The sequence below is a fragment of the Dunckerocampus dactyliophorus genome, chromosome 11 (genome assembly GCF_027744805.1).
Source record: "Dunckerocampus dactyliophorus isolate RoL2022-P2 chromosome 11, RoL_Ddac_1.1, whole genome shotgun sequence".
NCBI classification, from domain to species: domain Eukaryota; kingdom Metazoa; phylum Chordata; class Actinopteri; order Syngnathiformes; family Syngnathidae; genus Dunckerocampus; species Dunckerocampus dactyliophorus.
This window is the reverse complement of record NC_072829.1, coordinates 16,365,977-16,383,419: the sequence shown is the minus strand read 5'-3', so window position 1 is coordinate 16,383,419 and position 17,443 is coordinate 16,365,977. Positions and strand designations below refer to the sequence as shown.

Below are 17,443 nucleotides of genomic sequence, written 5' to 3'. Positions count from 1 at the left end.
GACAAGCTGCATAGAAAATGGATGATGGATGGATGGATTCTGCTGCAACGCTGCCTCTGTCCACCAGACAGAGCCAGAGGTGCCCAGAGGGAGGCTGACATCATTGCAGCGCCCTGGCATGCAACAATGAATGCTTTGCTCAGATGCAATGCATTATGGGAAAACTTTTATGGGTTCACAAGCTCATGAGTGCACTGACAGCTCGTGATTGGCCACTGTTTCGTCACCAACTCGTGAGCGGCACAGTATTTATTTATTTATTTATTTATTTATTTATTTTCACCCCTGTCCTGTCCAGCCTTTAAAGCAGATAGAATTGTAGATCTAAATGCCGTCAAGTGCTAAACAGATTTACTCTGCCAGGGAGAAGTGTGATATACACTTCCCCTGTCATACAAAATTTATTCGACCTTGATGCTTGTTATAAAGCACATTTGGAGCGACCGGACCGGAGCAGGAGGGGGCAGAGAAGAAGAGAAAAGGAAACGGGGGGGGGGGGACGAGAGGGGGACAAAAACAAAAAAAGAGAGACAAGAGACAAGGACAACAGCAGCAACAACAACAATAGTGACAGAACAACAGAAACATACAGAACGACATCAGCAAATAAATGTCTGTGACAACTATAAAGACGAACAAGGACATAAGGACAAAACAATATCAACAATCACAATGACAAAGCTGTCAATGACAATCACACATAATAGCAGTCATGAAATGATGAACTATGATAGTGATCACAATGACAATACTGCATTGAAACAGTCACACATAATAGCAGTCATGAAATGATGAACTATGATAGTGATCACAATGATAATACCGCATTGAAACAGTCACACATAATTGTAGTAATGAAATGATTATCCATGATAGTGAACAGAATGAAAAGTACTGTAATGCACATCATTGTAAAAAAAATATATATATATATATAGTCATACTGCTGATATCACCGTCGCTGTAATAAAACCAACGACATAATAACACCCTGGTTAACTCAGTGAGTAATGTGGGGAAGTACGTATGTACTGTGAGTGTGCATATGTACAGGTATCTCTGTATGTGAGGAAGACTTCATATACTGTATATGTAAAGGTGCAGAAATGTGTGGGCGTGTAATTGTCAGAATGCATGAAAGGAAAGGGGCCGCCTTCACCTCCCAGAGAGCCCCGCCCCAAATAGCCAGGCCGAGCCCCGGCCGCCAGAAGGTCACCAGGCCCATAGGGGCAGGCAGCACAAAGATCAGTGCCCCAAGAGCCAGCCCAGAGGGCCCCCCCCCCGGGAAGACCAGCAAGGGGCCGAAGAGAGGTAATCCCAGCCAAGGACAGGACGCCAGCGGGCCGGAGGACTGCCAACCTCTGAGACCAGCGAGAGATCACACCCCACAAAGGCAGACGGGTACCGGGGGCCACAAACCAGCAGGCCCAGAGACGCCTCCACAACCGGAAAGAAGCCCGCCCGCGCCGGAAGCGCCAATTCCCGCCCACCGCCCCCCCACACCCCCAGGGAGCGGAGCCCGGCCCGCCCCGGGCCAACCCCCGCCCGACCCCCGACACAGGGCCGCCCCGCCAAGGGATGCAGGAGGCACACCCTCCACCCACCCGGCGGAGGTACGGGCGGCAGAGATGTATCACCAAGCACCCGACCCCACGGAGCAAACCCCTGTATGCCCCCCCCCCCAAAATAAATAACTAAAATAAATAAATAAATCAAAGTGCACACACGCACGCACATACAGTACACACTCCTACGCACCCACACGCACGCACATACACACTCCTACGCACATACACACCCCTACGCGCACGCTCATACACACACCTACTTACTCAAGCGCGCGCGCACACACACACACACACAGACACACACACACACACACACAGTGGTCGACTGCCCGACACCCGGAAGCCCCACCCTATCCCCCGTTGGTAACCCAAGGAGCAGCGGAGCCGGGGACCCCGGGGTCCCAGACATACGATCCAGAACCCAGGCGCGGAGAGCGCGGACCGCCGGGGAGCAGGAAGACACCAGGCCACACCCTCCCAACGGTAGGACGCCGCCAGCAAGGCAGACAGGGGAGCCAGCGAGGAGGAAAGCGGGAAACTGAGCAGGCAGGCGGGGAAAAGGGCGAGCAGCCAGGCGAACCACCACAAAGCGCCAACCGACACCCGCGGGCCAGCAAACCCCGAAGAGGGAGCGGGAGCACCACACTCCAAGCCGCAGGGAGGCCAAGCACCAGAGCCGAGAAGGCGAGACCAGCAGCAGACCAGCCGACGGACCCCACAAACCACCAGAAGCCAGACCAGCCACATGCCACCAGAGCCGACAGCGCACCACCCGCGCACCGGAGCCCCACCCCCGACAAGCCCACAGACAGACCGGGGGAGGCGAGGACACAGACAGCGGCCCGGCAGAGCACAAAGCGCAACGGCGACAAACGCCCAAGCGCCCGGCAGAGCACAACCCCCCCCCGGCGGGTCCGGCCCCAGGGCAACCGCCCCAAAACCCCCACCCCGCCACCCAGGCCCACAGTACCTGCAAGCATGACCAAGCTCCAACCCACCAGCTGGCCCGGCGCCCCAGCAGCCGCCACAGCGCAGCAACCACCAGCCGCCGCGGCGGCACACGGGCCACCCGCAGCACCGGCACCGCCCCCCGGAGACCGCCGAACCCGCCCCAAGAGCGCAGAGGCGCCCGCAGCACGTGCCAGTCCAGGGGAAGCACCGCAAGCCGCCCCCCCCCCGGCGCAAGCCCCGGCATCAACAGGCCCCAGAGGGCCACCCCAGGGAAGGGCAGGCGAACCAGACAAGGGCACCCCACAGGCCAGGCCGCCCCGGGCGAGCCACTGCGACGGCCAGGCCCCCGGTCACACCGCCGACCCTGGCGGGCAGACGCCGAGGTGCACGAGGCACCCCAATCCAGCCCGCCCCACCCGTGTATGTGATAAGGTGTGATTGTGTCTATAATGCAATTTAAAAAATAAATAAATAAATAAATAAATACATAAATAAAATAAAATAAAAGAGGAAATAAAATAAAAGAGGATGGTGTATCTGTGTGCATGTATATGGGGTGTATGTGGATGATAGCTAATGGCACGGCACAGTATTTAAACGATAAGTAGTATTTGTCAAGTAAAGATGTCAAGAGATTAGAACTAACCCATGAATTCCCCGCACCGCTGTATAAGCCATCGGGTTCAAATTACGGTGTATATATATTTCAAAAACTTATGTTACGTTACTATTTCAAAAACAACTATTCTACAAGCATTTTGGAGTTGTTTGATTGTGTATTTGCTGTGTTTTGATTAATTTGCTTGTGTCACCAAGTTTCACTTCCGTTTCCGGGTCATGTGATGTCATGTGTTGGCAACTGTTGCTAAGTGGTTGTTGTTATTCAGTGGAGAGTAAATGGTTTATACCACTTATCCTCGACTCCTGTCTTGTTACGAATCACATGACCGCTACTGCATGTGCGAATACAAGCAAATCTGTTGTAAATGGAGTAAATTTTCTAAATGTGCCTAATACGTAGCTGTGATTTCACCTTCCAACCTCATCACACTGCTGGTGTTTGTCCAGGAAAGCAAAGGACTAGGTCACATGTGTCAAACTCAAGGCCCGCGGGCCAAATGTGGCCCGCCACGTCATTTTATGTGGCCCGCGAGAGCTATAAAATACAGCCAAACCTGTCTATAGCGGCCACTAAAGGGAAACGGCAAATGTGGCCGCTATAGGCAGGTGGTCGTTATAGACAGGTTGGCTGCCATTTTGAATTGGAGCGCGCACATATCAACATGTCTGTGATTAGAAGCTAGTTGTCTTTGCAGATACATATAATTATACTGTTACATGTAGACCAGTAGAGGGCTCTGTGGGACTGCGGATACAAGTTGTAAAGCACTACTAGGTTAATAAACCCGTTAATAAAGCGATTAAAGTGCATCGGCGACGTGAGTCTCTCCTTCCCCACAACAAGGGGCATTACAGTATTGACCAGTGCACATTGTCTCACACCAGGAAATAAACGGTGTCACTGTCTGCAACAAGCTCCAAAGAAGACGGCTTTTTTTTATCTCGAACAACTGACAGTTTGTGTGGATCTTGTGAATGATTGTGACTGAGCTACGACTCAGTAATTAAAGTCTGCAGTACACACGACGGCTTCATTGCTTTGCTTAAAAAACTAAACTTTTTCGTGCATGAAGCTTCTGCTTGAGTCGGCATTTTGGCTGCTATATGCGGTCAGATATTGACCACGGGATACAAAACGGGTGGCCGCTGGCCACGTTAGACAGGTGACCGCTATACACAGGGTCTATAACACGCAAATTTTCTGTGGGGGATTTTTCAGTGGCCGCTATAGGCAGGTGGCCGTTCTATACAGGTGGCCGCTAAGACAGGTTTTTGGCTGTAGGTCAAAAGCGTGCTTTGATCAAAAACTACATTTCCCACAATGCCTATCGACTACAATACAAAGTGATGGCTCACCGCCATTAAACGGCAGTGTCTCCACGTCAATGCCAACGAATGAATTGACAAATAAATAATGATCCCAAAATGTCCAGGGAGAGAAAAGTTGATGCGGATGGAAGACCGTTTCAAGAAAGATGGGAAGGCGAGTACTTCTTTGTGCTTCAAGGAGAAAGACCGGTATGTCTTTTGTGTTATGAAGCGGTGTCGGTTGTTAAAGAGTACAATCTGCGTCAGCATTTTGACACTAAACACGGAGCTAAGTATGCCAAAGCTAGCCTTCAAGCAATGCAACAAATTGCCCAAGAATTAAAAAGCAAACTGTGGTTGCAGAAAAGTGTGGTCACGAAATCCAGAGCCTAAAACAATGCGGCAGTGGAAGCTAGCTTTATTGTGGCTGAGGAAATTGCCCACGCTTCCAAGTGTTTTTCAGAGGGAGCGTTTTTTGAAGCAGTGCATGCTGAAGGTCCGTGAGCCGGTGTGTCCCAACCTATTACAGACTTTTAAAAAAAATCATATATTTTTAGGTCAGTTACTAACCTAAAAACTTGACCAATATAGCTGTAAACCGAGTCAACTTTTATTTTGTCATTTTTAGTTGATTACAAACACAGCAGCTTTGGCAGGTGCTAAGCACTACCTATACTGTGCCTGTACTGACACTGCCTGCAACCATGGTTATTTCTCTATCACTGCCACCACAAGCAACTGATCATACCCTGATGGAGCAGCATAAGAGCAGGAAGCGGGAGGAATCTCCAGCCCCTGTGTGAAAGTGCCGGTTCTGCAAGATGCAGCTGAAGCAGGGCCCAAATATCCCCCACATGCACACAGATTCTCCCCGTTGGGGAATCGAACCCCGGTCTTCCGCATGATTACTGTCCACTGTACTAACAAGGACTGCCACTATTAGGAGAACATCAAGAACATTCTAACATGTTCCAAAGCAATGCCCAGCATTAGGAAAAGACAAAATTATGTTGGAATCAGGGAATCAAAGGTGGAGATACTGTCCACTATAGTAACAAGGAATATGCCAAGCCTAACAAAAATAACATAACTCGATCAGTTCCGACTGAACATGTTTCAGATCAAACAAATTTAAATATTAATGACAACACAAAATGAAGTTTTTAAATGAAACTTTTTATTATTAAAAGGAGAAAAAATCCCTGTGTGAAAAAGCGATTGTCCACTAGCGATTGTCCATTAACAAAATGGATTAGCAACAGCAGAGCATTTGCAGACCATCTGACAGTACCAAGCTACAGCTAAAATCATCTGATTAATGACAATGAACCGGCAGCAGAGGATGTTGTGAGAAAAGACAGGACAAAAAAGACATTTTTAACTCAAATGACAAGAAACCTTTCCCATTTACCCCGGTAGTTTGACAATACCACTCGCTTTGTTTGGGTTTAAAATAAGCTCTGAAAATAAATGTTACAAAAATGAGTAGCTCTTGGCCATTTTCATTTTGTAAAAGTAGCTCTCACAAGGAAAAACGTTGGTGACCCCTGGCGTAAGGGCATTTAGATCGGCAATTAGATCAGCAATACTATCTGCCCTAATGGCTGGAAAAGACAAAAAATAAATCAACAAATAAAATGCGTCAACGATGGTAAAAAATATTCTCCCCGTCGGGGAATCGAACCCCGGTCATCCGCGTGACAGGCGGAGATACTGTCCACTATACTAACGAGGACTTCTGGTGCCAACTTGTGGGTAAGAGATAAAGGAACGTTTAACGTACTAAGTGCACTTAAAAGAGTTCCTACTGAACATGTTTCAGATCAAACAAATTTAAATATTAGTTAATGACAACACAAAATGCAGCTTTTAAATGCAAACATTTTATTATTAAAAGGAGAAAAATCCAAACCTACATTGCCCTGTGTGGAAAAGCGATTGCGATTGTGCATTGCTGTGGAAACTACTACATGCACAAGTGGAATTGTATTGTATTGTATGTATTGTATTGTATGTACTTTATTTATCCCACAGCGGGGAAATTTACTTGTTACAGCAGCAAGCAAGCAAGACAAGTAAAGAGAACAGTAAAGTAAAGTAAAGTAAAGTAAAGCATCGTGACTACAACATGGTTCAGGTGGTGCAGGTGTTGTAGAGCCTGACAGCGGTCGGTATGAAGGACCTGCTGAACCTCTCCTTCTTACACAGTGGGTGTAACAGTCTGCTGCTGAAGGAGCTGCTAAGTTTACCACCCAAAGCGGGTGGTAAACTCCATCTAAGGCTAAATACCGGCACGAGACCGATAGTCGACAAGTACCTTAAGGGAAAGTTGAAAAGAACTTTGAAGAGAGAGTTCAACAGGGCGTGAAACCGTTGAGAGGTAAACGGGTGGGGTCCGCGCAGTCCGCCCGAGGGATTCAACTCGGCGGGCCAGGGCGGGCCGCCCGGTGCGGGAGGATCCCCTCGCGGGACCTCCGGCCGGGTTCCGGCACGCCCCCGCCGGGCGCATTTCCTCCACTGGCGGTGCGCCGCGACCGGCTCTGGGTCGGCTTGGAAAGGCTCGGGACAAAGGTGGCGCGCGGCTTCAGGAAACGCATATTGTTATGCTAATTAGCGTTCATCCACCTGCTAACGACTTTAAGACATGTGGATATTTTCTGTGGTTTGGCTGTGACGGATATTGGAACACTTTTCTGTGTCTAGCTAACTGCAGCTACCAAGTGGAACAGGCTTCGAAATCATGGAGGATGATAAAGCGGCAAGTGAAACCTGCCTGCCAAACACCAAGCCATGTCTCTTTTGTCAACGTCAACACAGTATGCTGGATTGTAAGAAAATGAGAAAGGCTCTGCACAGAGAAGATAGACTTCCTTCGTGGGAAAGGACTGTGCTTCAGCTGTTTGAACATGGACACATGACCAAGTTCTGTGAAGACAAATTAAACTGAAGTCTGCTCAATGACTCATCCCACTGTGTTGCACATTAAGTGCAAAGAAAAGATTACACCGAAGGAAGGATCATACGACGAAGGAGAGAAGCAGTCTGTGATTATTGGATTTGTAGACACAACAAAGAAAATATGTTTCGGCACTGGGGCCGGGGAAACGGACAGTTTTCTTGCCATCGTTCCAGTCCAAGTAAAAGCAAAGAACGGCAGCAAAGTTGTAAATTCATATGCCTTCCACTGCAAGAGGACGTAAACAGGTGGCCTCATCTAGAGAAAGTGTGGATTCCCCACATTGACGCAGAAAGAGGTCTCCTGATTGGGACCAATGTGCCAAAAGCTATGGAACCTGAAGAGGTAATCAGGAGTGTGGATGATGGACCTTATGCAGTCAAAACTGCACTGGAATGGACAGTTAATGGACCATTGAGAGAAGGCAACTGTGAAACTGTTGGAACTGGACATAAATTAACCAGCAATATAATTATCACTTATACTGTATATCGTAGTAGTGTTAAAGTGTGTTGCCCTGTAGGAATGTCTGTTTTAGGAATGCAGTGGTGACCTAGCAACAGAGAAGGTGGCGACTCACGGCGCCACCGTGTCTGCTGACTACAAGGCTTCAGTCGCATACTAACCGATGTCCTTCGAGGCTGTGCTGAAATGAGCTTTATACCACACATGTAATACAGATAACCTCCACAGTGACACACACATAGACAAAACAAATACAGTTGTGCAGCTGCTTGCTACCCCATCCCTTTAAGTTGCACAACCTTGTAGATAGGGAATACCCAAATAAAAAGCCAGAGCTCAGAGAACGTATTCAGAGCGGTGTGGGAAGGTAACTCTGGTACGTTCCTCCCTTCTCCTCGTGAGTAAAAGATATGCTTGTTGTCTTGTCTCTTCTGTAATTTTTCTGTGTTTTACAAGTGTCACAGGAGTGTGAACCTGACAGAAACAAATGGAGATGTAATATGTATTACGTCAAACAGAATAACTGTGGCCAAACTGGATGAGCTATGGAACCAACAGTTCAAATACAACTTCCCTGAAGGGAGCCAAGAGGAGCAGATTGAAATGTCCCAAGAAGACCTCCAATTCATGGAAAATGTGTCACAGTCTACCAGATAGAAACTGGGACATTATTGTGTTGGTTTGCCACTAAAAAACAAGAGTTTAAAATGCCTAAACAACAGTGCTATCGCCTAACAGCGAGCATTGAAATTGAAGAAAAGATTCCTCAAGAATCCCATGTTTCAGGAAGAGTACATTACCTTTATGAGTGATATGATCACCAAAGGCTATGCAAAAAAAGGTTGCTGAAGAAGACTTTAATCGTAACAATGGAAAGGTTTGGTACATTCCACACCATGGTGTGTATCATCCCAAAAAACACAAGCTTCGTGTTGTATTTCACAGCGGTGCCTCTTATCAAGGGACTTCTCTGAATGTACAGCTTCCCCAGGGGCCAGACCTCACAAGTACCTTGATTGGCATCATCACAAGATTTCGCCAAGAACCGATGGCTATAATGGTTGATGTGGAAACCCTGTTCCACCAAGAAAGAGTACCATCCGAAGATTTTGACCTACTTAGATTTTTATGGTGGCCTTGCACCGCATGCCAGGTGAGCGTGCGGCAGTCTCTGTCTGGATCCCCATCAGAGGCATGTCTCAGCAGGACGGCTTCCACTTCCACTAGGCCAAGTGGGTGACAGGCACACAGGTGTCCCCAGAGCTGTTCCAAGTCCAAGAGAAGTACCCCGCTATTCGTCTGGCAACTGAAGACACTGGTGAGAGGTTTGGCCTGGAGTACACGGAGCCAGACTGACGTCCAGTCCCTTTAGACTTGGACAAACATAATCGCAAGAAGGATCCTGGACATGTCACAAGTGCTCCTTCTCCCGCCATCCTGTCTGATCTAAGTTTAGAGACAGTGCAGCCTTCCTCCCAGTGGAGGAAAAACAGTAGAGTAAGAGAAAGAGGGAGGAATCTCCAGCCCCTGTGCGAAAGCGCTGATTCTGATTGGCTGGCAGTAAATGTCAACTACAAGCGACTGGCTTACGGCCAGCAGGCGAGAATTCTACCACCAAACCACCAATGAGCAGAGTGGAAAAATCTGAAAATGCTGTCCTGTTGTTTCCATAAAGACTGGCTAAAAAACCCCAGGAACGTTTCCATCTGGACGGGGCCTTAGATTCCATTTGTTTGGGGGGGGGAGAAAAAAAAAAAGCATTTGCATTGGCCGGGAATCGAACCCGGGCCTCCCGCGTGGCAGGCGAGAATTCTACCACTGAACCACCAATGCCTGTTGCGTAAGCAAAGCAGCGTGGGAAAATCTGAAAATGCTGTCGTGCTGGTGCCAAAAGACTGTCCAGAGCAAGACTGTTGAGCACGTAAGGCAGGGGTCACCAACGTGGTGCCCGCGGGTACCAGGTAGCCCCCCACGACCACGAGGTACCCGCAAGCCTGCTTTTCATTCAGGTTTTGGTGTAAATAATGAAGGAACAGTAGAAAGAAATGCATTCTGAAATACAAAATATGAGTTGTGGACACCAGCATTTTGTTAATGTTCTGGTAAAACAAGCATATTCGCTTTGTTTGGGTTTAACATAAGCTCTGAAAATAAATGTTACAAAAATGAGTAGCTCTTGGCCATTTTCATTTTGTAAAAGTAGCTGTCACAAGGAAAAACGTTGGTGACCCCTGACGTAAGGGCATTTAGATCAGCAATTAGATCAGCAATAATATCTGTCCTAGTGGCTGGACAGGACAAAAAATAAATCAACAAATAAAATGCGTCAATGATGGTTTAAAATATTCTCCCCGTCGGGGAATCGAACCCCGGTCTTCCGCGTGACAGGCGGAGATACTGTCCACTATACTAACGAGGACTTCTGGTACCAATTTGTCAGTAAGAGATCAAGGAAATTCTAACGTACTAAGTGGACTTACAAGGGTTCCTACTGAACATGTTTCAGATCAAACAAATTTAGATATTAGTTAATGACAACACAAAATGCAGCTTTTAAATGCAAACATTTTATTATTAAAAGGAGAAAAATCCAAACCTACATTGCCCTGTGTGGAAAAGCGCTTACGATTGTGCATTGCTGTGGAAACTACTACATGTCAAGTGGAAACACATTGTTATGCTAATTAGCGTTCATCCACCTGCTAAACGACTTTCATGACGTGGATATTTTCTGTGGTGTGGCTGTGACGGATATTGGAATACTTTTCTGTATCAAGCTAACTGCAGCTAGCAAGTGGAAAAGGCTTCAAAATCATGGAGGATGATAAAGCAGCAGGTGAAAGCTGCCTGCCAAACACCAAGCTATGTCTCTTTTGTCAAAGCTCTGTATTTGTACTTTATTTATCCCACAGCGGGGAAATTCACCATACTGTCATACTTACATTCCACCATACTGTCAACACAGTATGGTGGAATGTAAGAAAATGAGAAAGGCTCTGCACAGAGAAGATAGACTTCCTTCGTGGGAAAGGACTGTGCTTCAGCTGTTTGAAACATGGACACATGAGCAGGTTCTGTGAAGACAAATTAAACTGAAGTCTGCTAAAATGACTCATCCCACTGTGTTGCACATTAAAAGCAAAGACAAGATTACACCAAAGAAAGAATCATCAGACAGCAGTCTGTGATTAGTGGATTTGTAGACACAACAAAGCAAATATGTTCCGGCACTGGGGCTGGGGAAACGGACAGTATTCTTGCCATCGTTCCAGTCCAAGTAAAAGCAAAGAACAGCAGCAAAGTTGTAAATTCATATGTCTTCTTGGATCCAGAAAGCACTGCACACCTTGTGCACCGAAAGGCTGATGAATGACCTCAACTTGAATGGGAAGAAGATCAACATTTTATTAACAACTATGGGGGAACAAAAGACTGTTCCTAGCCATGTTGGAAGAGACTTGGAGGTGAGTGGTGTTGAAGGCCACAACTTCATTGAACTACGGGAAGTGGTCTCTCAAAAGACCATATCAGCATACAAAGGCAACATTCCACTGCAAGAGGACGTAAACAGGTGGCCTCGTCTGGAGAAAGTGTGGATTCCTCACATTGGCGCAGAAAGAGGTCTCCTGATTGGGACCAAAGTGCCAAAGGCTATGGAACCTGAAGAGGTAATCAGGAGTGTGGATGATGGACCTTATGCAGTCAAAACTGCACTGGGATGGACAGTTAATGGACCATTGAGAGAAGGCAACTGTGAAAAACTGTTGGAACTGGACATAAATTAACCAGCAATATAATTATCACTCATACTTTATATCGTAGTAGTGTTAAAGTGTGTTGTCCTGTAGGAATGTCTGTTTTAGGAATGCAGTGGTGACCTAGCAACATAGAAGGTGGCGACTCACGGCGCCACCGTGTCTGCTGACTACAAAGCTTCAGTCGCATACTAACCGATGTCCTTCGAGGCTGTGCTGAAATGTGCTTTATACCACACATGTATTACAGATAACCTCCACAGAGACACACACAGAGACAAAACAAATACAGTTGTGCAGCTGCTTGCTACCCCATCCCTTAATAGTTGCACAACCTTGTAGATAAGGAATACCCAAATAAAAAGCCAGAGCTCAGAGAACGTATTCAGAACGGTGTGGGAAGGTAACTCTGGTACGTTCCTCGCTTCTCCTCATGAGTAAAAGATATGCTTGTTGTCTTGTCTCTTCTGTAATTTTTCTCTGTGTTTTACAAGTGTCACAGGAGTTTGAACCTGGCAGAAATAATCCATCCATCCATTTTCTATACCGCTTCTCCTCATTAGGGTCAGGGGCTGACAGAAACAAATGGAGATGTAATATGTATTACTTCAAACAGAATAACTGTGGCCAAACTGGATAAGCTATGGAACCAACAGTTCAAATATGACTTCCCTGAAGGTAGCCAAGAGGAGCCGATGGAAATGTCCCAAGAAGACCTCCAATTCATGGAAAATGTGTCACAGTCTACCAGATTGAAACTGGGACATTATTGTGTTGGTTTGCCACTAAAAAACAAGAGTTTAAAATGCCTAACAACCGTGCTATCGCAGAACAGCGAGCATTGAAATTGAAAAAAGATTCCTCAAGAATCCCATGTTTCAGGAAGAGTACATTACCTTTATGAGTGATATGATCACCAAAGGCTATGCAAAAAAAGGTTGCTGAAGAAGACTTTAATCGTAACAATGGAAAGGTTTGGTACATTCCACACCATGGTGTGTATCATCCCAAAAAACACAAGCTTTGTGTTGTATTTCACTGCGGTGCCTCTTATCAAGGGACCTCTCTGAATGTACAGCTTCTCCAGGGGCCAGACCTCACAAGTACCTTGGTTGACATCATCACAAGATTTCGCCAAGAACCGATGGCTATAATGGTTGATGTGGAAACCCTGTTCCACCAAGAAAGAGTACCATCCGAAGATTTTGACCTACTTAGGTTTTTATGGTGGCCTTGCACCGCAGGCCAGGTGAGCGTGCGGCAGTCTCTGTCTGGATCCCCATCAGAGGCATGTCTCAGCAGGACGGCTTCCACTTCCACCAGGCCAAGTGGGTGACAGGCACACAGGTGTCCCCAGAGCTGTTCCAAGTCCAAGAGAAGTACCCCGCTCTTCGTCTGGCAACTGAAGACACTGGTGAGAGGTTTGGCCTGGAGTACACGGAGCCAGACTGACGTCCAGTCCCTTTAGACTTGGACAAACATAATCGCAAGAAGGATCCTGGACATGCCACAAGTGCTCCTTCTCCCGCCATCCTGTCTGATCTAGGTTTAGAGACAGTGCAGCCTTCCTCCCAGTGGAGGAAAAACAGTCGAGTAAGAGAAAGAGGGAGGAATCTCCAGCCCCTGTGCGAAAGCATTGATTCTGATTGGCTGGCAGTAAATGTCAACTACACGTGACTGGCTTCCGGCCAGCAGGCGAGAATTCTACCACCAAACCACCAATGAGCAGAGTGGAAAAATCTGAAAATACTGTCTTGTTGTTTCCATAAAGACTGGCTAAAAAACCCCAGGAACGTTTCCATCTGGACGGGGCCTTAGATTAAATATTCCATTTGTTGGGGGGGGGGGGAATAAAAAAAGCATTTGCATTGGCCGGGAATCGAACCCGGGCCTCCCGCGTGGCAGGCGAGAATTCTACCACTGAACCACCAATGCCTGTTGTGTCAGCAAAGCAGCGTGGGAAAATCTGAAAATGCTGTCGTGCTGGTGCCAAAAGACTGTCCAAAGCAAGTCTGTTGAGCACGTAAGGCAGGGGTCACCAACGTGGTGCCCGCGGGTACCAGGTAGCCCCCCACGACCACATGAGGTGCCCGCAAGCCTGCTTTTCATTCAGGTTTTGGTGTAAATAATGAAGGAACAGTAGAAAGAAATGCATTCTGAAATACAATATGTGAGTTGTGGACACCAGCATTTTGTTAATGTTCTGGTAAAGTAATCATATTCGCTTTGTTTGGGTTTAAAATAAGCTCTGAAAATAAATGTTACAAACATGAGTAGCTCTTGGCCATTTTCATTTTGTAAAAGTAGCTCTCACAAGGAAAAACGTTGGTGACCCCTGACGTAAGGGCATTTAGATCGGCAGTTAGATCAGCAATACTATCTGCCCTAGTGGCTGGACAGGACAAAAAATAAATCAACAAATAAAATGCGTCAATCATACGATGATGGTAAAAAATATTCTCCCCGTCGGGGAATCAAACCCCTGTCTTCCGTGTGACAGGCGGAGATACTGTCCACTATATTAACGAGTACTTCTGGTACCAATTTGTCAGTAAGAGATCAAGGAAATTCTAACGTACTAAGTGGACTTAAAAGGGTTCCTACTAAAAATGTTTCAGATCAAAAAAATTTAAATATTAGTTAAAAATCTAAACCTACATTGCCCTGTGTGGAAAAGCGATTGTGATTGTGCATTGCTGTGGAAACTACTACATGTCAAGTGGAAACGCATATTGTTATGCTAATTTGCGTTCATCCACCTGCTAAACGACTTTAATGACGTGGATATTTTCTGTGGTGTGGCTGTGACGGATATTGGAACACTTTTCTGTGTCAAGCTAACTGCAGCTAGCAAGTGGAAAAGGCTTCGAAATCATGGAGGATGATAAAGCGGCAGGTGAAACCTGCCTGCCAAACATCAAGCCATGTCTCTTTTGTCAAAGTCAACACAGTATGGTGGAATGTAAGAAAATGTACTTTGTGGAAAAGGACTGTGCTTCAGCTGTTTGAACATGGACACATGAGCAAGTTCTGTGAGGACAAATTAAACTGAAGTCTGCTCAATGACTCATCCCACTGTGTTGCACATTAAGAGCAAAGACAAGATTACACCGAAGGAAGGATCATCCGACGAAGGAGAGAAGCAGTCTGTGATTATTGGATTTGTAGACACAACAAAGAAAATATGCACTGGGGTCGGGGAAACGGACAGTATTCTTACAATCGTTCCAGTCCAAGTAAAAGCAAAGAACGGAAGCAAAGTTGTAAATTCATATGCCTTCTTGGATCCAGGAAGCACTGCACACCTTGTGCACCAAAAGGCTGATGAATGACCTCAACTTGAATGGGAAGAAGATCAACATTTTATTAACAACTATGGGAGAACAAAAGACTGTTCCTAGCCATGTTGGAGGAGACTTGGAGGTGAGCGGTGTTGAAGGCCACAACTTCATTGAACTACGGGAAGTGGTCTCTCAAAAGACCATATCAGCATACAAAGGCAACATTCCACTGCAAGAGGACGTAAACAGGTGGCCTCGCCTGGAGAAAGTGTGGATTCCCCACATTGACACAGAAAGAGGTCTGCTGACTGGGACCAATGTGCCAAAGGCTATGGAACCTGAAGAGGTAATCAGGAGTGTGGATAATGGACCTTATGCAGTCAAAACTGCACTTGGATAGACAGTTAATGGACCGTTCAGAGAAGGCAACTATGAAACAAATGGAAATGTAATATGTGTTACGTCAAACAGAATAACTGTGGCCAAACTGGATGAGCTATGGAAACAACAGTTCAAATATGACTTCTCTGAAGGTAGCCAAGATTACGTCAAACAGAATAACTGTGGCCAAACTGGATGAGCTATGGAACCAACAGTTCAAATATGATTTCTCTGAAGGTAGCCAAGAGGTAGCCATCCGGACAAGGCCTTTGATGAAATACACGATTTGTTGGAAAAAAACAACAATTGCATTGGCCGGGAATCGAACCCGGGCCTCCCGCGTGGCAGGCGAGAATTCTACCACTGAACCACCAATGCTTGTTACACCGGCATCACGGGAAAATCTGAAAAAATCAGTTGGTACCATGAAGACTAGCTAGGGCAAATCTTTTGTTTACATAAGGGCATTTACATCAACAATCCTATCTGCAACAATGCCTGGTCAGGACAAAAAAATATGTCAATCATACGATGATGACAAAAGAAACTCCCCGTCGGGGAATCGAACCCCGGTCTTCCGCGTGACAGGCGGAGATACTGTCCACTATACTAACGAGGACTGCTGTCAAGATTTACAGATGAGATCAAAACATTTTGACGTACTTAGTAAACTCAAATGGGTTACCTCTAATTGTAACTATAGCAATGGAAAGAATTCACTGTGTCACAAAAAGTGTGTTTTTGGTGCGTTAGCATGGATGTGATAGCCACTTCTAGCGCGCCCGTAATCTGGCTGGCTACCGCCAGAGGTGCAGCGTAAATGAGTAAAAGACGGCAGAAAGTCGAATGACATTGAAACGTAAGCTATCCTACACGCTGGCATAGACAGCCTTGTCATGTGACAAGTTGTCAACTTACTACACATTTTACGGACTACACAAAATGCTTGCGTCGCAACATTAGCAAGTGTCAAAGCGGCAGAGAGGCAATTCCGCTTTATTTTGAAAAGCATGCACCGGAATTGCATGCTTTTCAAAATAAAGCGAAGTGAAACTTTTTAATGATATTTTAAAATTGCTTTCAATCTAATTTCGGTCAATATGGGAGTAAATAATAACCTATATATGTGTGTGTATATACATACATATATATATATATATATATATTATGGGTATATTTCTGAATTTAACACATACACAAGTAACACCATATTATTGGGCACAGGTATGCACACTAAAAGATACCGTGTTTTTCAGAAGTCAGTGAGGAAGCGACAATACTTTATTTCTTTGGACAGATTAAGAGCAGAACTCTCATTCATCTTATCAAACCCACTTGAAATCACGATGGTCATCACTCAACACAATAGTCTCAGTCATGGTGCACAACTAAAAACATCACACAGCAACACAAAAACCGACAAGACACTACCACTATTTTTCAGAACAATAACTAACAACTATGTAGCTTAAACATGTAACTTTAAGAGCATTTGCACCAAAACAGTACCGCAAAACATGCTGGGGAACAGGAAGTGCTCCCGGTGAAGCTACAATACGCTAGCATGCATGCTACTGTATGCTTTTAAAAAGCCAGCGGGAGCAAAACTGAGTTCGGTTGTACTTTACTGCAGTATTTAACAGTGTACTCACCTTATTTTTGATCAATCCATTCCATTTTTCCATTCCATTCCATTTTCCTCCGCTTATCCGGGTCTGGGTCGCGGGGGCAGCAGTCTTAGTAGGGAAGCCCAGACTTCCCGGTCCCCGACTACCTCCTCCAGCTCCACCGGGAGGACACCAAGGCGTTCCCAGGCCAGCTTTGAGACATAATCCCTCCAGCGTGTCCAAGGTCTTCCCCGGGGCCTTCTCCCGGTTGGGCATGCCCGAAACACCTCACCAGGGAGGCATCCGGGAGGCATCCGGACTAGATGCCCGAGCCACCTCAGCTGGCTCCTCTCAATGTGAAGGAGCAGCGGCTCGACTCTGAGCTCCTCCCAGATGACCAAGCTTTTCACCCTATCTAACCCTACGAAGAAAACTCATTTCAGCAGCTTGTATCCGCGATCTTGTTCTTTCGGTCATGACCCAAAGCTCATTCTCATAGGTGAGGGTGGGAACATAAATGGAACGGTAAATTGAGAGCTTTGCCTTCCGG

At 46.3% G+C, this 17,443-nt stretch overlaps 6 non-coding genes across 6 annotated transcripts; all 6 read right to left on the bottom strand.

Annotated features, from left to right (window-relative positions):
• Positions 1-6,111: 6,111 nt before the first annotated feature.
• On the bottom strand, positions 6,112-6,183 carry trnad-guc (transfer RNA aspartic acid (anticodon GUC)). Its single transcript has one exon. It is a non-coding gene; the product is annotated as a tRNA-Asp (tRNA).
• Positions 6,184-9,631: 3,448 nt separating this feature from the next.
• Positions 9,632-9,702, bottom strand: trnag-gcc (transfer RNA glycine (anticodon GCC)). Its single transcript has one exon. It is a non-coding gene; the product is annotated as a tRNA-Gly (tRNA).
• A 514-nt stretch (positions 9,703-10,216) lies between these two features.
• On the bottom strand, positions 10,217-10,288 carry trnad-guc (transfer RNA aspartic acid (anticodon GUC)). The gene has a single exon. It is a non-coding gene; the product is annotated as a tRNA-Asp (tRNA).
• Positions 10,289-13,488: 3,200 nt separating this feature from the next.
• On the bottom strand, positions 13,489-13,559 carry trnag-gcc (transfer RNA glycine (anticodon GCC)). The gene has a single exon. It is a non-coding gene; the product is annotated as a tRNA-Gly (tRNA).
• Positions 13,560-15,593: 2,034 nt separating this feature from the next.
• On the bottom strand, positions 15,594-15,664 carry trnag-gcc (transfer RNA glycine (anticodon GCC)). Its single transcript has one exon. It is a non-coding gene; the product is annotated as a tRNA-Gly (tRNA).
• Positions 15,665-15,833: 169 nt separating this feature from the next.
• On the bottom strand, positions 15,834-15,905 carry trnad-guc (transfer RNA aspartic acid (anticodon GUC)). Its single transcript has one exon. It is a non-coding gene; the product is annotated as a tRNA-Asp (tRNA).
• Positions 15,906-17,443: the final 1,538 nt, after the last annotated feature.